General features: G+C 36.5%; 1 long non-coding RNA gene across 1 annotated transcript; it reads right to left on the minus strand.

The window, feature by feature from the left end:
• Window positions 1–1,623: 1,623 nt before the first annotated feature.
• LOC148661855 (uncharacterized) lies at window positions 1,624–20,762 on the minus strand. The gene is made up of 3 exons (XR_015939622.1): window positions 20,487–20,762; window positions 10,820–10,968; window positions 1,624–5,039 (listed from the first exon to the last, which is right to left on the minus strand). It is a non-coding gene; the product is annotated as an uncharacterized LOC148661855 (long non-coding RNA).
• Between the last annotated feature and the right edge of the window lie 490 nt (window positions 20,763–21,252).

The following is a 21,252-nucleotide window of genomic DNA, read 5'->3' on the forward strand; positions in this document are numbered from 1 at the left end:
GCTTGTTGGAACCCAATATTTGATCACAGAACCCAAGAGCCTGTAAGACAGCTAATTTCCATGCCATTGTGCTGTCCCCAGTCCCCAAATATTACCGTTGTCAGGCTTATGAAAACCTTAAAGATTTTGATTTATTAGTTGTGTTTGTCTAATGTTCATTTTTCGAATCTGTCATTTTCTGTAATTTAATGGAACTGAATGATGGAGTAAATAATGTTCTGGTGAAAAAAAAATTAATTTATGTACATCACAATCACTCATCACTTTAATGTATCTTATTTATTACATCCAATATGCTATTTCACTACCTAAGGTATTTACCATACTTATTTACCACAAGTATTTACTGTACATTTGTCTTACGTATGAAGTCTCTGTTGTTTATGAAGGTTAAATGTGAAATGTTTCATCTATAGTTGTTTGGTGGTTTTGCTTTGCCCACTAAGTAAAGCAGTATTTAAGTACAATTATGTTCTTCGTAAATGATATCTCCTGAAAGTCTTATTGTTGCTTGTTTAAAATGATTCATCTGCCTTTTTTTGTTTTCGTTAATCATGAATTAAAAATAATTTGCCCTAGCTGTTACCTTGTGATTGTATGCTTTCTAAATGAAAGCATGCACTGCTCTCACAATCAAAGAAAACTTTCCACATAACTCAGTCTAAACTGCTCCTGGCCTTCAAACAGTGAGATTTTAGATTGCCAGTAATGTTCAGTTCAGCTTTAGAACCAAAGTACACCAGCTTAACCATTATAAACAGAAATGACTGAAAGAAAAAAGTGCTATGATAGAAAAGGAATGGGTACTTTGTGCATGAAGCAATAGCAAATGTGCTATAGCAATAGCGGTTGTAAAAAACAAATTTCTAACAAAGTACAAAAAAATAAAAACACAAAGAATGGAGTATTTGGGACATTTAATTTACATCTCCAGGTCCTATGATAATATTTTGTAAAATATAAAAGTATACATTCCGTGGGTAAATTCCAAAACCACAGATTTACAGTATACCTTAGTAACAAGAAATAAATACTTTAGGGTAAGAAGATTTTTTTAGAAGAAATAGAGTTATTTCAATAAAGATATTTGAGCTAACACTCATAGTGACCTTCTTTTTATGAACAGAATATTTTATTCATATTTTAATAACCTATTACAAGAGAAATGAATGATAACAAGAAATGCAGAGTATACAATTTATACTATGTAAATATAATGCTTAGATCAGAACCACCAATCAGATATAAGTATTTTCAATAAATAAATGGGACCCTCTTTAACAGTTTCAAGGTAAAACATTGGAATGATCCACATGTTCTAGATTAACGCATTTCAAATTATATTTAGGAAGTTCACTAAAGAGGAACATTTTTGTTCTTAGAGTTTTGAAAAATTGTTGAATAATATCTCTTTGTACTCTAACAGAAGCTCTCGTGTTTTTATTTTTAAGATCTTGCATGGTATATGTAAACTATAATGTACTGTACAACATACACTTACCATTTTGAATTAAATCCCAACATACTTCATATTTCAGAATTTAACCCAGATGTTTTGATACTAATGTTGAATCTGATTAATTATAAATAATACAAGTACAAGATACTATACAATAATACAACTTACAAGCCCTATATATTTTTAATTAATATAACAGTTATATAACATGATAACCAACAGTACAATTTGAATATACTGACAGAATTCTAAGCTTCCATCCATCCATGTTCTAACCACTTCATTTAATTCAGCATCACAAGGGGAGCCAAAGCTTATTCCAGCAAGCAACAGGCACAAAGTGGGATACACCTTGGATGGCACACTAGATCTTTGCAGGGTGCACACAGCCAATGATATGTGAACACTCACATCAGGGCCAATTTTCCCAGAAGCCATTTAAAGGGGAACTACAGTCCCAATTTCTCAGACCAGTCATTAAACTGAGGTAATCAAATAAAATTCATTGACGTTATAGAAAAAACAAAGAGATTTTGAATTAAACACACAACGGTGAACTTTGTGAAGGGGCTGTAAGTCGCCATGTTGTCCCAAACTTCCATTCGAGTTCCCATGAATTGCGACGTAATGTGGCCAGGGCCAGATTTTGGTGTTCGTAGGCCCTAGGCACTTTCACTCTGAAATGTGCAAAAGGTGGGGTAAACGCCAATTGAATTATGTCGATTGACATGGTGCACTTTAAACTATTCTAACGCTAAACCACGTGATTAATGGAGCAAGTCGAGTGACAGTCACCTAGAATAGCCGCTAGATAGCATATGATTATTGATTTGGAGCACCTAGAGTTGATCGCAACCACATTGTTTAAGCTCGTTTTTTTTGTTAGCCACTCGTGTTTCCATCCTTCCCTCCTGTGCCTACAGTGCCTAATGGGAAATCTGGCACTGAATGTGGCCTGTCCTGCTCACTAGTCAACCGCAAGTCGAGTAATGTAATGTGAGGTACGAGTGAATAAGTACAGGTTGTGCAGCAGATATTTCACCGCAGAAGTGTTCCAACATGATCTGCATTTAACATGTAAGTAGCATTGGTCGGCAAAACCACCTTGAAATTGTAAGCGTTATAAGTTACTGAGTACATTTAACTTTTATTGTGGTAAATGTACTCATCAATACTGATTCTTTCTATCTTGTAAATATAAAAGTACCGTTGCAATTCCCCTTTAGCTTACCACTTAATGTGTCTTTGGACTTTGGGAGGAAACTGGGACACCCGGAAAAAAACTCATTGGAACACAGGGAGAACATACAAACTCCACCCAGGTCCAGAACTGACCCATGGCCCCAGCGCTGCAAAACAGCAATGCCAATCACTGCCCCACTCTGCCACCCAACTCCAGCCTGGGCATAGATATTTTAATTATAGTATGATCGAAGTTCCTTGTTACAATAATTTAAAGTAGAAGTGGAATAAGGCAAATGAGGAATATAAGTTTAAGAGCATTTTATGTTTTGGTGTATTTTGTTGAAGTAACCTGCATAACACCTTCATAAAAACTTTACTTATGCATGCATGTTTTAGAAAAATGAAATGTTTAGATTTAGGATAAGAATGAAATGTTTTTGGTGTCACATTGATTAATTCATCATTCATGTTTAAGTGGGATACACTTCAGTGGCTTTAACCATTGTATAAGCACTAAGTTAACTCATTTATTATTTGTGACTATACATACTGTAGATAATGAGGTGATTTACCCTGTTGTTTAAACTATTTTCAAGCCTTGGGAAAACTGAACATGTAAAACATGTAAAAACTGAACATACAGAAAAAAAAGACAATATGCGCAACCAAGAGAGCAATACTTTTGAGCCATCAGTATGTTGGAAGCTGTCATGTCTGGAGTATTCACAGCCAGCAATGTTTAATGGCATGATATTGTAGCCAAATGCAGTCTGTCAATGGTAGGGTACAGTTTGTGAGCCCCTGAGTCATGACACCACGTCAAGATCAGAACATCATCATCCAAAATTGATGCTCTGGGTAGGAGTATCTATCCACTAAAGAACTCCACATGTAGTGATTGATAGAACTCTGAATACATAACAGCACATTGATCAAGTTCTGCAATCTCACTTGCTTCCCGTACTGTGTGGTCTTTTTTATGTGATAACATTGTACCAGGACAGCATATACTGTATATTTATGCTTATCATTCAATAATGACATCCTGTGAGATGAGAATGTGACACGCCAGATTTGAGCCCCATTCATCATTTGCAGAAAGAGTGAAGACAATGTGTGACATCTAAGAACTCAGACCTGTGAACAGGTCTAAAGCATGTGTCACAGATGTACAGTTTGTATTGATCCTAGTGGGGTTCACATAGGCACACACTACTAATCTAGAGTTTTTACAGCATAGTTGATCAATCCTGTTTATTGACAAATCAAAATAAAAAAGATGTCTGTTAAAAAGTTAGTACACCTGCTGCAAATAAGATTCAATATTTCTCTGATAACATTATTAATACCTTGCAGTTGTTAATATACTGTACCATCATAGAAGCTACATAGAATATTCAAGACAAATCTTTAGAACTACTTAACAGGTACATACAGTGGGTTTTAATTATATCTCAAACCCTAATAATCCTAGAACTATCCCTATCACTAACCATAACTCTAAAATATTCAATAAAGTGAGCTTTAGCAAATAAACACTCATGTCTGTTATGTTTTTTTTTTTTTGGAGTAACAGTCATAAAGGCTACCTAAAGCCTAATTTAAACAAAGCATGCCTTGGAGATTATTTCATTATAGTTTTTTATGTTTTATGGCTTTTTATGTTTTAAGCACTGCATTGTTACCAACAACAGTGAGGCAGTTTTAAATTGTATTCTCTAAAACATTGCTTTTCTTTAGGGCTCAAAGCAGCTGTTAGAAAGAAATGAGTAATTGGCTTCAGTTCCCTTTTTTGTAAGCTTTGTTGTACAACCTATGAGACATCTCCACTGTCACTCTTCTACAGAACAGTATGCCCTGTTGCTGGTGACTCTGGCTCGGAGGATGTTGGTTCCGCCCACTCTGGAATCACCAGTTCTGGAGACACCAGCTGGTTCCAGTCCATCAGCCCCTCCCTTTCTGACAGTGCTGAGAATATTTGCTCTTGTCCCAGATCCACAGTAATTCTGGGAAAGGTCCTCTTCATCTCCTCCTCTCCTTCGCTCTCTGGAATGGAGCTCAAATTCTCTCCTTCATTTAATCTAGGGACAGCCTGTATTTTCTTCCTTTTCTTTCCCTTTGTAGGGAATTCTAGGGCCTCAGGCATCAGCACCATCAGGTTCCCGTTTGTCCATCGCCGCACTCCTATTTTCGGCTCCTTCCCATCCTCCCCCTCTGTCTGGAGTGGACTTCTGTCTTTCCAAACTTGAGCCCTCGGGAGACTTCTATAGTATGTCCTTCAGATTCCCATTTCCATCTACATGAGGGCAGGCTGGTGCTCTGTGGTCAGGCTCCATGTAATACAGAGTTACTCTGGGGCACTCTCAAGAGCAAGTTGCATCTGTTCTCCCAGGCCCTCGTGAGCAGGAAAACCACCAACAAAAAAACATTAGCATCTACTGTATTTGCTATAGAAAGAGAGAGAAAAGAAAACTTTTTTTCAGATGTTTTATGGCATAGCAGACAATATCATAAACATGCATGAGCATGCTTAATGTATTTCAGTAGTGTCTTAATGCAAATTGTGCACTGTAACTGTACAAAAATTGTCTTTTAAATTGTAGGTATTGTTTTTGACTTTTCCCCCTTTTTGGAAATCTTCCAAATGTCTCTTAAACCTCAGGGAAGATTTACATGTTTCAGTTTGCTGCATCTTGTTCCCTAAGTAAGAGTTCTAATTATGTGAACCTTTTTATGTTTCACAATACAGCCACAGATGTGGCTGGCTGTCTGAAAGGCAGGGGGAGAGACAGACCAATGGAATAATTTTATATTCTTAGTGATGTCTTGGCCACAAGCTGTAATACTTCAAGTCAGTGTAAATTTGCAGCCCACTTTTAGAGAACACCAAAATGAGTTTGAAAAATAACTAGAAAAGGCTATGTGTGTATGTCATTTAAACTTGTTCACATACTTTGTTTTAGGCTTGTAGGCCTATTTGTCCCCAACATATTAATTTATTTTTATAAATGGAACAAATTAGAACTTCTTTTAAAAAATAAAGCAAAAACACTGATGGGATGCAAATTGTGCTGAAGATTTTTTACTTGTTATATATTACATTTAAATCACTACATAGTTACTATTTGTAGAGGTTTATGCACAAATATTGGAAGCGATTTTTTCTATTTATGAATTCTTGAATGCTTCCATTCTGTTCCCTTTTATTACACATTGTGTTCAGATATTCCTATCAGTGGATGTTGTTGCATTACAGAAATTAAAGCTACAAAATATTATCTCTGTGGTTCATACCAAGTTTTTCAGAATCATGTCCATTCACCTGTCCAACTTTACGTGAAATCTGAATTTCAAGTAAACAAGCTAATTGCCAGACTCATTTTGTACTACGTATTGAACAAAGCCAGTAGGCATTTTGAGACTTTCCTATCATACAGAACCAGTCCAGAAACTATACACAGAGGTTTTTGGATGTTCTCCAATAGACTACACAGCATTTCATTCAGTTTATGCAAACGCTATTTACTTTTCCATGCTGACAAATGCTTATCAAAGGCAATTGTTGTCTTAGATGTGGCAGACTTGAATCCAGGACAAAAAATGGAAAAAAGTACATTATCCTTATTCTCTTGTCAGCAGTAGTGTAGCCTGATCTTGTCAGATCTCAGAAGCTAAACAAGGCCAGGCGTAGTCAGTACTGGGGTGGGAGATGAAAGAAGATTAAGAAAACCAGGTTGTTGCTGTAAGTGGTGTTGGTGGACCAGTAGGTGGCACTGCACTAGAATTTCCAAACCAATGTACCAGTATGGTGACTAGGGACACTGATATAGGAGGTGCTGTCCTGCAGATGAGACACTAAACAGAAGGTCTGACTGCTTGGTCTTTAAAGATCCCATGGCACTTTTCATTATAAGAGAGGTGTTAACTCCAATGTCCTGGCTGCATTCCACTGTAGTCTATGGAATAATCCAAGCCACCTAAAAATCCCCCTTAATTCAATCAGTAAAACAGTTTCTCACATCTCCACCAAATCTATTGTGTTGAGGGGCTGCTGACACAGAATGGCAACTGCACTTATCTGCAGAGCCTACTCCTGTTTAAAATTGTTTTAGAATCATTTGGGATGAAAGAGCTACAGAAATCCGAGGAATTATCATATCATCCTCATCATTCTCTTACATTTGATTAACTAAATAGTAAACAGTGAGATCAGAAACCAAGACTCCTGAGATGTCCTACAAATCTGCATGTCTTTGTATATCTGCTTACAAGCAGAACCCTGTTTAATGTGAAATATTTTTTTTGAAGGGGAAGTGTCACATGAAAGTAAATCTGTTCAGATTTTGTCTCATTAACTCCAAATATCTAAAATGTCTGATATGCTTTAAAAAATGAAACTGTACCTCTTGAGAAATAAAAGCTACGTTTATTAAAACCACAAAGCAAAACATTAAGAGGATGATATCAGTATGCAGCTGTGTCTTGTGAGGCTGATAAAAAAGACAAGTTTAATTAAAATGTATTCCTGCATCTTTGTTTCTGCATCAAAGTTCTATAAACTCAGCAGGGAGGTAAACCACAACATGACCAAGTCTTCAGCTAAACAGCACTTTAAAAAGTAGCCAAAGGGTTTCTGTCATCTAAACAGAGGTATGGAATATCGCTGACTTGCTGGAACACTTTTAAACAGTTCTAAAGATCAGTGAAGTGCAGACATTAAGAGGCATTTTGGAATTGTGTGGGAAACAAAAAACAAGCAGTAAGTTGAATATTTCTTCCATAAAAACCACAGCAAGGCCTTCAGACTTAATGGAAATGTACTTAAAATGATGATGCAGATCAAAAGAGTGCATTTGATCTGGAGTTTGAGTTGGTAAATCTCACCGATTGTCTTCTTCATTTACTTAATCTTCTTCTGCATCATCTACTTTCATGCTTCAAGCCCACAAATGTAAGCTGTATTTGCGGTTTCAGGGAGGGATGAGCATTGGCTTGAAAAATTTGCTGTAGGTATCACACACATGAACTGAGCCCCTTGCTTTTGATATCAATATGGTTGGATTTACAGTAGATGATTTACCACCAAGTCTAGAAATGTTGGTATTGAAAAAATGATAGCAATTCCATGAAAACCATAATACCGTTGTGTGTATAATGTCAAAAGAGATCTAAGTATAAAAATTTGCGTGGGAAAATATTGTTTAAGTTGTATCCCAGCACTGGTCAGATAAAACAATCTAGTTCACTCTTGCATATAACTAAAGGGCAACACAGGCATGGAAGATGAGCTAATGTAGCTTCTCCTTAAACACCTCTGTTTTACAAGCATGGTTGGATATAGACTTTTTTGTTGAGTTATATTTTGCTGAAAAATCAAAATGGTTTACCAATACATAACCAACAGTTCTCTAAACGTTCCTTTCATGCAAAGCCAAGCGTGTTTTTGTAAATGTCTAGTGTGCTCATAGAGTAAGTTCACAGCTCTATTGTCCTACAGGCTTCCATGTTGGCCTAAACAGGAGAATGTTGTTACCAGTGATGTGTTACTATTACAATAAAATAACAGCTTCACACAGTAATGTATTTAATTGTTGTGGATGATGATCCCTTAGCCTGTGAACACAAAGTCTAAACATTTTCAGATACTGCCTAAGAAAACAGCTGCTTCAATAGCTAGCATCAAAGCAACTGTAGACAGCTCTTAAAAGGATGAGCGCTGTCTTGTGCCACATGCTGGTTTGTGTGATATGGAAAGTTTCCAGCTCTGGCACTCCCCTTTCGTTGTTCAACAACAGTTTCCTTCATTACAGAGAAGGAGAGAAACTCTTCCAAGGCCAGATTATGATCAGGAAATTAAACACAATCTCACTAAGAAAGGACCCCACCAGGGTTTTACCTAAACTACTGTTATGCCTAAGAGTAACAATTGAACAGGCCCAGGTCCCAAGTCACGTCAGTTCCTGAAGCCGTGCAACAGAGTTCCTTTAAGGTGACAAAAGAAAGCCAAATCCATCATTTTCTCACAATCAGTGAATCAAGAAAAAAACGTTAGGAATATCAATGAAAAAACGTACCACAACTTATTTGCATTTTTCCAGTTGTCACATCTGAGGCTGAACCAATTCGAAATGAAAATCAAAAACAATAGGCTGGTTTTCAACACTTTATTCAAACCTTGTGGAAACTGAAAGTTACTAATAAAGTCTGACATTAAAATTATTATTATTTTTAAATTGGGTGTCAGCATTGTTCCCAGTCCATAAAGGAATGTGTAGAAAAATCTGTCAGTCTAATGAGACAGAGCTGAAAGATATAGTCTGGCTCTCTGCATTTCAGGTGCTTGCAAGCACTGCATTAGTGATGCACCAAACAAGCTGCTTTATGTCATTCAACACTTTGGAAGAGGCCCATCTCGAGGTACAAGTGTTATGCTACTCAGCTCTTTGTGTAACATTATCTACAGCTCTAAAGTCCACAGGGGAAAAACTGTATGCAGTTTAGTAACAAGCTGTAGGATAATAAAATGCATTTGATCAGAGTTTCTAAAATACTTTAGGGGGCTATTTGTCATAGTCAGCTACTGTACCGTGTTGCTGATCATTTACAGTTATGAAGCAAAGACATGTAATGCAAAAATATTGGGAGAAATATTTCTCATAATTGTGTTACAATTTAATATTTTTCAGATTTTATCGATTAATTGGTCTGTATCATGGATGGGCTACACAACCCCTATCCTGGGCTTAAAATTATTGGTGCACAACAGCTACAGCTGTCAGACATCTACAGCAAACAAATTGTGTGGAAGGTCAATATAATCATGGACTGTCATAACTACCCGTTCCACAGTGAATTTGAGGTCCTTCCTTCTGGGCACTGATTTAGACGACCTAGATTCAAATGCAACAGAACTAAGTTATCTTTCATTCTCATGACTATTAACTTGCATAATTAGGACAATTGTTTGTACATATATTTTACTTTCTATATTATTTTTTCTTCCACATCATACACATATGTCTCTTATTTATTTATTAACATGTTGTGTTAAGTATATATTACCTGCCTGAAAAGCACATTTTCCATCTGGGACAATAAAAGGAAGTAAGTATTGGTAAGTATTAGAAAATGGATAGCTGCTCCAGTACTTGATGAATTAACAGCACCAGTGGTAGTGCTGCTACTTTATCTACTAACCCTTATCTACTCAGATATCAGAACTGCTGTACTGGGACGGGAGACCTTCAAAAAACCAGATTGTTGCTGCAGGTGGTGTTGGCGGACCAGTAGGTGGTGCTCTTCTCTCTGAACCACAATTTCCAAACCATTGCCCCTTCACAACATCAGTGCTACCATATTGGGTAGAGCAGAGCAGTGAAAACTTCCTTTTAGCAATAAACAACACAAACAATACATAAATCACCTTATCACCTGTGCTCAATCATGTGTCTCACTAATGATATGTTTCAGTTCTTAAGCCGCTGTGTCATATGTACTGTATATGCCAAAGTTTTAGCACTTGAGGGAATGATAAGTTATTGAAAATTATACCAAAATATGTATTTTATTATTTAATGTGTATTGCAATGACGATGCTATGGACTGGTGTCTGAATTGGAAGAAGCGGTTTGAGAAAATGGATGCGATGCGAGCTTTTTTTTCTTGTCAAAACTCAATGCAGTGGGTTTTGGTTCATCTGACAAATGTACGACTGGTGTCTGTGCATATCACAAAGCTTTCTGCAAGACATACAGTACACTCATTTATTTAGACTTGTTCACGCCCACATCTGAATTTCACAGATTCACATGACAAATCTGTTTACTTCTGTGATGGTTAAGAAAAAAAAATAAAGTCATATTTGAAACAGGGTGCAATTTCTTACACCAAGGTGTAAGGAAGGGTAGGGAAACAATAATTAGAGCTAAACTAGTAGATGATTTGTATAGGAATGATATCCTAGAGTCCTAGTCAAAATGGATTGAAAAAAGGTAGGTGTTGCCTAACCAATTCATAAGAATTGAACAAGCAACAAGAGTAACTTGGACTAAATCTGAAAACACATAGAGCATTATGGTGTTTGTAACCTTTCTTATGTTCTTATGTTCTTTTGCTACTGCAATTTCTGATATATGGACATAAAAATAAATTGTTTTAAAAATGCAAAATACTTACAAAAGAAGCTTGGTAAGGTGGTGCAGTGGTTAGCATTGTTGCTTGCAACACGAGGGCACTGGGCCCAATTCCAGGGGTTCTATCTGCATGGAGTTTGCATGTTCTTCCTGACTTTGCATGGCTTTTTTTCTGGTTGCTCCAGTTTCCTTCTGTAATCCAAAGACATACAGATAGGTTAATTGGTTTCTTGGAAAATTGACCCTGATGTGAGTTTATGCTTGTCTGTGTTTGTGTTTGTCTGCCCGGCGATGGACAGGCATCCTGTCAAGGGTATATCCTGCCATGGATCGAAACTTTTTAAGACCAGAACATAATAAGAATAAAGGAAATCCAGAGAGTAGGAGGATCACCCAGAGACCTAACCAACTGACCTTGTATGTCATTTCTAGTAGTCTGGTTTTGGAAAAAAAAGAAAAGAAACAGATAAGTATGCACTTAAGTGTGCTCTTACCTAAAGGGTGGTCTCTCCCTACCCCATCTGGTAGGTCCAACAATAACAATTCTAGGCAACGATTATCTCACATGGAGTCCTGGCACTACACATACCAGACTTAAAGCAATTACAGAAAATACCACAGACAGCAAAGGTGTAACTGCAGCATGTAGGAAAGTCCCCCTCACCATTACTGCACAAAAACATAATTGTGGAAGATTAAAGGCTAGCCCTTGTTTTTGGTTGTGTGACTGATAAGGTCTTCCAGACCTGCATAGGGATGCAGAGACTTAGCTTTTGTAACAGACCTTGAAAAGACCAGAGCTTTCATTTGAGCAATGTGATGAGCCACCCAAGGATTCCATGGTTGGTCAGTAATTTGTAGGTCATGTGGATTAGGTTGGATTTTGTTCCAAATCTTAGGTTTAATTTCACTATCAGGTAATGAGGGACCAACAGGTCACTATGCCATTAGGATTCTCAGGATTCTCCAGTCAGCATTGTAAAAGTGTAGTAGTTCAGGTGGGTAGCTGCGTCAGCATGTGTAGGCTGCAAAGGAGCAAGTAATAGGTTTATTACATGCAGAAAAAACGAAGAAAGAGAACACAACGTTTCGGCCGTGGAGCCTGAAGAAGGCTCCACGGCCGAAACGTTGTGTTCTCTTTCTTCTTTTTTCAGCATGGAATAAACCTATTACTTGTTCCATTGTAAAAGTGTGACATGAACAATTCGAAAATAAAAATGAACACAAAATGAGCAATATAAAAGAAAGCATGCGTCTTTGTAAATTGTACAAATGACCCAAAATCCATGCTTAACATAATAAATTGTAATAAATACATTAGGTAATTACTTTCAATTCACAATTGTGATCTACAGGTACAACAGATGAAAAACAGTTATAATGTTGAACTTAAAACCTTAAATCCACAAATGCTTTCAAAATTATAAGCCCTTGCAAGGTGTGCAAGTGTCCTTATTTTTTAAAAATAAGTATCTTTTGGAAACTGCTTTTACATCTGCCTCAATTGAACCCGAGACTTGCCAAATAGTCAGATGACTTATTGTTCACTGCAAATCACCAGTCTCTTTTCCTGTGGTTGTATCACATTCCTCTCTCCAAGGCTTCTATGATTTGATTGTGTCTGCTCTTGCTCAAAAACCCTGCACACATACCCACATATATCATCCCATCACTGTTGATAGGAGTTACATTCTGATGAGGTGGTTGTTTTCATTAAAACAATCCACTGGCTAATTATTTACATGACGGATGGGTGGAAGCCTGTTTATGTTTTTCCCTTTTCTATTAAAAATGATGAATTCATCCTTGATGTATAAAACCAGCTGAAATATAGCGAGAAAATTAGATCCAGAATTTCTCATTACAGCAACATCTAACATTTCAAAGTTCTGGCTCTTGAAGGCTTTATGTCATGAATTCAATTACTTCAGTGAAACCAAGCTTTTCTCCCCACATTTGCAATTTTTATTTGCAGAAGTGAAATGAATGCACTATCAACAGAAAGCTTTGTCTAGACTGTGGTGTGTTCAGAAGTCTCAAGCTGACTCATGCGTTTTACTTGCAGGTGGATGGTAAAGTGCCTGTGTCTTTTATTTATAGTTACGGCAAATGCTAAGCCTTGTTTTCCTGCGTAAAATGTTTAAAGTATCTATTGGAATGTGGCTTTGGTCTTACTGTATCTGTGGTAGACTAAAAGAAAAAGCCCAACTAATATTCAAGGAGGCATCTAGATTGTTCAATTGATTTGGTTATGATTGCTTCTGTTAAAGATGGGAAAACTATTGATATTCGTTTGGCCATTTAATATGATCTATATTTTATTGCTATTGTCATTTTGTGCCATGTGCTGTGACATCTTACACTCTGAAACCTCCCATCTGTGCTGATAAGAAACAGGGAGTATTTGGGACTATGGGGAGAAGATACACTGCTACTTTGCCAAGCAATGCCCCACTCCTCCCAGTGTCAACACCTCCAGGTTCAACTAGCCACGCCTGTATCTTTCCAGCATATGTCATCCCCATTTAGCCTGGGAAACAAATTATTACACAGCCATCCTGTCTAGCACCTTCATCCCCTCTCAGTATAGCCTGAACTGTATTTTCTCAAGCATCCTTAGCTCACAGAGCCAACTCAGCCCTGTAAGCCAGCCCAATCTATTGCTAAAAAGACCTCTTTTGGGGCTCTCACTCTCACTCTTCCATTACAAACATAAACGGGATAGGAGGTAGTGTCACCTATACAGGTACTCACAGAGGTATCTTCATGACACTGTTGTCAGGAGGTCAGGGAAATTTCAGAGTCCTGTAGAAGCCTGTTTTTAAAAGAACTGTTGAAATTGCCAGTGACTTGCTTAGCATGATGTACATTGCATTCTAAGTGTTAGCTGCTATATAAATACAATAATTAAAATTGTGAAATTTGAGGTTTGCTTCTTTCATTCAATTGAAAATATGTCTGCTAATTACAGTTCTCGTTTCTCTGCTTGCTTGCTTTTTCAGATCATGTAATGCCACTCAGTTTACTTACAGTATTTTACACTTAAGAGTAATTTCACTTATTTTACACTATTAATTTGATGTGTGTGCCTGTGGGTTTTATAATCTTTGGAATAAAACTGTTTCTGGTAAAGGTCCTTATGTGATATCATGTTGCTGTATAAAGGTAAGGATACTCTTCTGGAACCTTTGTACTAGTATTTCTCTTATTTTTTTATTTTGCTCATATACTTTTAAAGTAACAGGGATTAGGAAAGTTTTCGAGTTACCAGAGAGACAAGTAGTAGATTCCAGAAGTTTACCAGATTCAGATCTGATTGGTCACCAAAAAGTTTAAGGGTTTCAGGAATTGATTGAAGGTATTGGTTTGTTTCAAATATCAACATCAATGATTCAGATGTCATCCTAAATATTATAGAGTGAAACACACATTTAAGCATTGCTGTACTGGATTTACTTTTAGCATCTTATTCTGTTCTGTTTAAGTGTAAGACACTGAAATTAAGAAATCACTGCATCTTTATTTTAAATTGTTTGATAGGTGACAACTTCGTCAGTGATGTATGACTTACAATACACATTTAGTATTGTCATTTAATTTTCAGGTCTGAGATTTATTTTGTGCTGCATGCTATTTGCAATGTTCTGCACAGCATGTCTGTGGCAGGGCAGTCAAATGATTTTTAAAAATTCCAGTAAATAAAACAACTGTCTTGTTTTAAAGCAACATCCCCATCTCTTGCATGCAGTACAGGCCTGCTCTCGGCCTTCTCATTTTACTTTAAGACTTTTGAAGATTTGAATTGTTAAAAACGATTAAAGAAAAAGTGTGCTCATTCTAAAGGATTTTGCATGTAAAAATAAAACTTATGTCCACAGAAACTGATTTTCTGGCAGTTCTTTCACTTCAAAGATCCAACTTGAAGGACCTCCATGCCCTCCGTCATTTAGGAGGAAAATCTTGGAAGTAACAACTCTTATTCTGTTAACCCTCAGAGAGCAGCAGCATTAAGAGAACAGGCTGGGGAAATGACTCCTCTCTTGTGTGCAGTCTCCTCTAAACACCATCATTTATGGTATTCCCTCTGCATTAATGAAAGATTTTTATCTAAACCTTTACATCAAACAACTTCCTGCAAACAAAGGGACAGAGTGTTCAGCAAAGTGCAAAGTGACTGTGTGAACACGTGTGCATCGCATTGACTTGCAGAGTGAGACACTCTGGAGTTTGTCCTTGCCATTGTCAGTTCTGTTTAGAGAACAGTTTAAGTGTATTAACAAGTTTAAGGTATATACATTTCAGTGACTTTAAAATGTTAGGGCTATTAACGTGGTAATTCTGAATGTTCGAAGTTCAGAAAACGTAAGCACTGTTAATTTCAGAAATAAATCTGCCCTTCTAGCTTCACATATAATAATTGTGCTGCTAAATCCTCTTTGCATTGTAATGATACATTTTCAGGTTTGTTTTCTGTAGCTGGCTGAACTAACTGCCAGCACTGTGTGTGACATACTTTGGATTGCAAAAAGCTCACTCTGCAGTTTCACTTGTGAGTCAAAGTGACATGTTGTGTATTATAGAGCCTTAAGAAATTATTCCAGCTCCCACAAAATGAGAGCAAAAAAAGTCATTGTTTTGTTTTTGCTTGTAGGTCAAAGTTCATAGTTCCCAGAGTCAGCAACGCAACATGGCTCACTATGATTAATGATGCTTGACGCTTAAGACGTCACTGTGCTTATCTGTGCAGAACATTGCTACGTCTAAGAAATCCTTGCAATATATGCAAACAAGGCCAGATGCAGAGAGGGAGCTTGCTTACTTTTGTAACATTTGCTCCTTGATTAAAGCCAAAATCTAGAAACAATTGAGCAGCAGCTCAAGCAGGGGCTCAGGAGTCTGGCTAGTGTCACTGCAAGTGTATTCTGATGTTGAGTACACAACAGGAATGTTTGCCTGCCACTGTCATTCTGCCTTTCCTGCAAACACAAATGTTTCCCATATTTGGCCACTTGGCACAAGTGTAAGGAAACCACCCTTTTTTGAGATTGAAAGAAGGTCCTTACAGGTTTGCAATCTAAACTCAGATGGTCAGCTTGTTTTTAACTAACTAGATCCCTCTCTCTTCTACTATGGCAAGACATCTTTGGCTGTTACCGTTTGCGGTCCATCAGTGGTATGTGTTTATATTGCTTAGTGTCTTTTCCCATTGCCCCACTGAGGGACAGAGCTTGCTCTCTCCTACTTTCCCACAGTACGGCACCATATAAAGCTCCCTGCTGGAACAGCCTCACTGTTTACTATCATTTCACGTCAGCAGGGCTGGAGAAATCGTCACTTCAGGCCTCATCTCCAGTGCTGCACTGGCTGACTACGCAGGAAGTCCTGTGAATGAGTGAGTCTCTTGTTACGATCAGGAAGTTCATGCTTAGTCCTTTATTTTTGTGCAACACTTCCGTGAAGAAGGCAGAGGCGTGCTACAGCTGAAGCCAAGTTCCTCTCCCAGCCCATTGTACAGCCAGTTAATTCACCACACATCCACTCCTTGATTGTACAATGTGGGGTGTTATTTTCCTTAAGGATGCACTCCTCCCTGTTAAACGAATATCAGTATCCCACAGTTGTTACCATCAACCTGTGCACAAATATAACATTTGACCCACCCTACCTGTAAGATTTTTTTAAAGGATTAAATAGACAGGCTCAAAGAATAACTTTAACTGGTAATACTAATGATATCATTATGAGAGATATTAATTATAGATAATAGCTTGATTGCTTTTGTTTTTTTTCTAATTCTGCCTATCATGTATTTATATATTCTTAATTTACATTGTTGTGTATAATTACAATCACCAAGTTACAAAAAAAGATATTGCTGCTCTATATTCATACCAGAGAAAACTGACCAGATACATTTGTGAGCTCAATGGAATATACTGTATGTACACTGATAGGTTAAAATAAATTAAAAGTCATTTAGATTTACATGTAAAAAGTCAACCCAGTGGATTTTTTTTCAATAGCAACAGTGAAAGGTGAACCACTGGACAAAGATGGAAACTTAGAGGAAGAATACTTCTTAACACTAAGTTGTGGTAGTTTGGAAGAAATTACCCAGCCCTGCTGTTGAAACTGATACATCTTCTCAAGCTTCATGACATCCTCAGATCAAATATCCACTAATTTCCACATTTACTAGAAAGGCTGAATTATCTATATTCTTATGCTAATATTTTGGTTTTCATAGAGAGTTCATACAATCTTTGATAAACAAGATTATCAAAATTATATTAAACATGATTATATTAGTACCATAGTTGACCTATAATGCTGATTTCTTTCTAACAGTAGAGCGGGAGAAGAGTACACACAACGTTTGTCTTCTTTGTGTGATATTTGTTTTCTTATTATAATTTATTAAAATCCTTGTGATATCTATATTTTCAAAATTGAGTCAAGGATTATGGGAATACTCCCATTCTGGGATTCTGCAACAAGCTATCCAGCTATGTTGTTGAAGAAGCTGATACCCTAGCATCTTCCAGCAAATGGCTTGATGAGATCCTTGGATCTCAAACAGGCTGGATAGGAAGAATGGCCTCCTCTTTTTGTAAAATTTCTTCTGCTCTTATGTTCTTACAGTTGTGGTTAAACAACTTTAAGATGCCGTTTAAATATAAAGAAGCATAGAACGTTCCACGAATCATGCTTTTTGTAGCTGCTAGTAGCTTAATGATTTAAAGATCTCATACAGACGAAAGTAGCAGATTCAACAATATTGCACTGCAGCTTTTTCAGATACTTACCACCCTTTGTGTAAAAAATGCCTCCTGCCTCAGCACTAAATACATTTCCTGTTAACATCCAGTAGTGCCCTCATGTTCTTGTTTTACTGCAAAGTTAAGGTAATTTATTGAATTGGCTTTGTCAGTAGCTTTCAGCATTCATAACAATTGTAGTATTGTAGTTGATACAGTACTTTGCAGACTGAAGACATTCCCCTCCTTTAATCTGTGAATGCCATTTATACCTCAAATTATTTTGGTTCCACTTCTTTGACTACTTTTCTTGAATGCTGCTAGAATTTAGCTTTTGAAAACATTTTATACAAAACAGAGAAAAGCTTCTTAAAGCCAAACTTCATGACACATTTTAGGTAAAGTGTAGCAGCACATTACTCAATGCTGAGAAGCTTCACTAAATCACTTGTTATTTTCATCTTGGAATATATATCACTTACATATTAGATACAGTGACAAATGAAACACTGGACCTTATAAATGATTAGAAAAACAGCTTGTCCTGTGATATGTACAATGTATCCTGTTGTAATATTACTTTACTGTATTTATTGATACAGAAAGAATAAATTACATAAATGTTCATAACCATCTTTATTATCTCTGTTCAAGTCTTTGCATTTTGATTTACAGTCACATTCCTGTTATCACTCAGGTGAACTATCCTTTCCATTAGGATTTAAATTTATATGCTTAAGTTACTGGTACTGAACAAGACCTGGACTAAGGAGCATTTTATATCTTGCCTAAGATAATCTGTCTCAATATCGCTTAAGGTTAATGGAGCAAAAATTAACAAAAACAAATGAATCACTCGATATGAATGCTCCATTAAAATGTTTACAGTGGTGTACCATGGTAATAATCTTGTAACATGTAGTAAAGCACAGGTGGTGAAAGCATTATGAGAGCCACATTAAGCAAATATTAAATGCAGAAGGTTAGAAAAGTGCATAGGTGGCATATGCCTTCATCATTTTGACACAGTGTCTAGAAAAAATGAAAGGAAAAAGTCTTGATATAAGCCTAAAGAGCTGGCTTCAAAAATGAAGCAGCAGTTAAAGTTGATTGTGTGCCAGAAGGTAACACAATGTTTTCAGTGGGATGTTAAGTCTATAACTGCCCACACATCGATGCTCCTATCAGTCGGAAGAGCGCAGCGAAGGTGAGAGCACACACTTCACTTTTGTGTACATACCAGAATCAAGACATCCTGTGGGGCATACATTGAAAACAAATCCAAACCATCAAAATAAGCTGGACTTCAACCGGTCTAAAGGGAAAACATGCGCTCAGGTTCAGCAATTAGTATTTAAGAAAATAACCCCCCTTGTATTAAAGCCTTCCCAGCCAAAGGCTATGCCCTCAGGATCAGGAAGTTTACAATTTGTAAAGTGAGACTAGATCTTGTTTTCTTAGTGTAAAAGGGAAAGCCTGTTTCTTTGTGAATAAAAAGGAACAAAAAGAAAGAAAAGAAAGGAGTCTCTTAGGATTCCTGACCTGGTGTTATGCAAATGGCCATTAACCACATGAAAACAGAAATATGGAGTCCATTACCCTACAGCTAGAAATGGTAACAATAAAATGTTACAGAAAGCAATTGTCTTGGAGTGTTTGTGGCTAATTTATTTTTTTAGAGCACCAGGTCATGCTGCAGATGTGTATCGCATTTGTGTGTTTTTCTTGGCAGAGTTCAACAATATTAAAATGCAGCATATCCCTTTGTTATTGCCCCAGAGATATATATTAATGCCTCAGCACCCGTGTTTTAAAAATATTTTTAAATTGCTTGTCAGTTTTAGAGTTTCATACCAACCCATCATTATTGACCTCAACTGACATTCTTTAACATTTCACTCTGAAAAAGGCCACGTGCGTCCCCTTTTTTTTGTCTTTTACAATTTAATCTTGAAATCATTGTTAGAAAGTTGCATGGTACATGTTATACTTGAGGCCAAAGCACACAAATAGCATTAAGATGTTAAAATAAACATATTTTAAAATAATAAACATATTCTAAAATGAAAACAGTACAGATTGTGAAAATTGCAGTTTTCCACACATACACAATACTAACAGATTGAGTGATAGAAAGAGGAATCCACAGCAAATCATGTGTTTTTTAGGATTAAGCTTATTTAGCTTTTTGGGTGTATTTCAGCATGATGACTGAAGAGAGAAAAAAATGCAGGGACATAAGACAATATAAATCATCTGTCAATGAGAAGTTTTTGTAGGTTCTCCAGTTTGTGTTAACCACTTTTACAAGAGTTCTGTAGGTGAGATTCCGGGCACAGAGATTCAAACAGACATTTTAGATTCTTCTATCTTAAACTGAAGTACATTTAGAAAAGCTATATTTAGAGGATATATTAATATTCCACAAAAGCACTGTTATATCTGCTTGCCACTAGAGGGAGTACAATACCCACATCTCTCACAGCAAAATGTGACAGTTTGTTGGCAGATAATTTCTCCTCATTCTCACCTTAATGTTTATTGTTGTATTATTTACCAAGTACTTTATTTTTCATCTACATTTAAAACTTTAATTCCCCTTAGTTTTTGAAAAGCAAATATTTTTCTTGTTTTTCCACTTTAAAGCCTGCTAATCAGCAAGAACTATAGTTATACAATGATAAAAAATGTATCATGTCTATTAGCTATTTAAAACTATAAATATATAAATGGTATCTGACTTCTTTTACTATGCTTGCACTTAGTATCCACTACATTCAATAAGAAAACACCTGTTCAGAATTTGAGAAATTTGAGAATTTGAAAAATGCTGTATAAATGTTAATCCAGCTCTTCATGTACATTACTCAGTCCCCCTTTTTTAGTTGCATCGCTTATTATAGAAATAAAACATCCTCAGCAAAGCAAAATTTGATAAAATCACTTACTTACATGTTCAACTATAGTGCTTAACAACTGCACATACCCAGCAGTGTCTATCAAACCTTGCACAGCACTTTGACTTTGTTTTCTAAAATAAATTTAGAGGAAAGGTACACTGTACTGTCAAGACACTTTTTGAAAACACCTGTTACAAATAACAGTAGGTTAGAAGATTGACCACAAGGTGTCTCTTTAAGACACTAAAACGACAAAACCAACTCCAAGAATAACTATTCGTAATCTTAAAATCCTTTTAATGCAATTCCCACAACAGATCTGCTGAACCCTGTCATTAACAGTTTAGATGGTCTTTCACAGCCACCTCCCTCATCTCTAATAGGATAACCTATGAACCAATGTCACGTATCTTCTTCCTATTACATCACTCAACAGTATTTTTGCTTTGCTTCTGTAAAGTATTAGAGTCATATAAAATAAGAACATCATCCTATATCAGGTCTGAGTTGAATATATTTTCCCATGTGATGTAAGAAACAGATGACACATGAAGACACATTACAGTACAGTATATCTCAGTGCTCTTTTTGGCCATACATATTCCCTATTATGTTAACAGACAATGTATACAGTAGACACCCAGCATGTTTGTCATATTGAGAGAAACCAGGATGCAATTTTAGTACATTGCAATCACATCTCTTTTAGGTTTTAATGTCAAATATTTTAATACAAATATGAAAGTAGGACTTTACTGAAGGGGAAAAAATGAAATAGAAAAACAAGCTTATTAAATGGGGTACGTCAGTTACAAAAG

This window comes from Lepisosteus platostomus, chromosome 6 (assembly GCF_059453375.1).
Source record: "Lepisosteus platostomus isolate fLepPlt1 chromosome 6, fLepPlt1.hap1, whole genome shotgun sequence".
In the NCBI taxonomy this organism is placed as follows: Eukaryota; Metazoa; Chordata; class Actinopteri; order Semionotiformes; family Lepisosteidae; genus Lepisosteus; species Lepisosteus platostomus.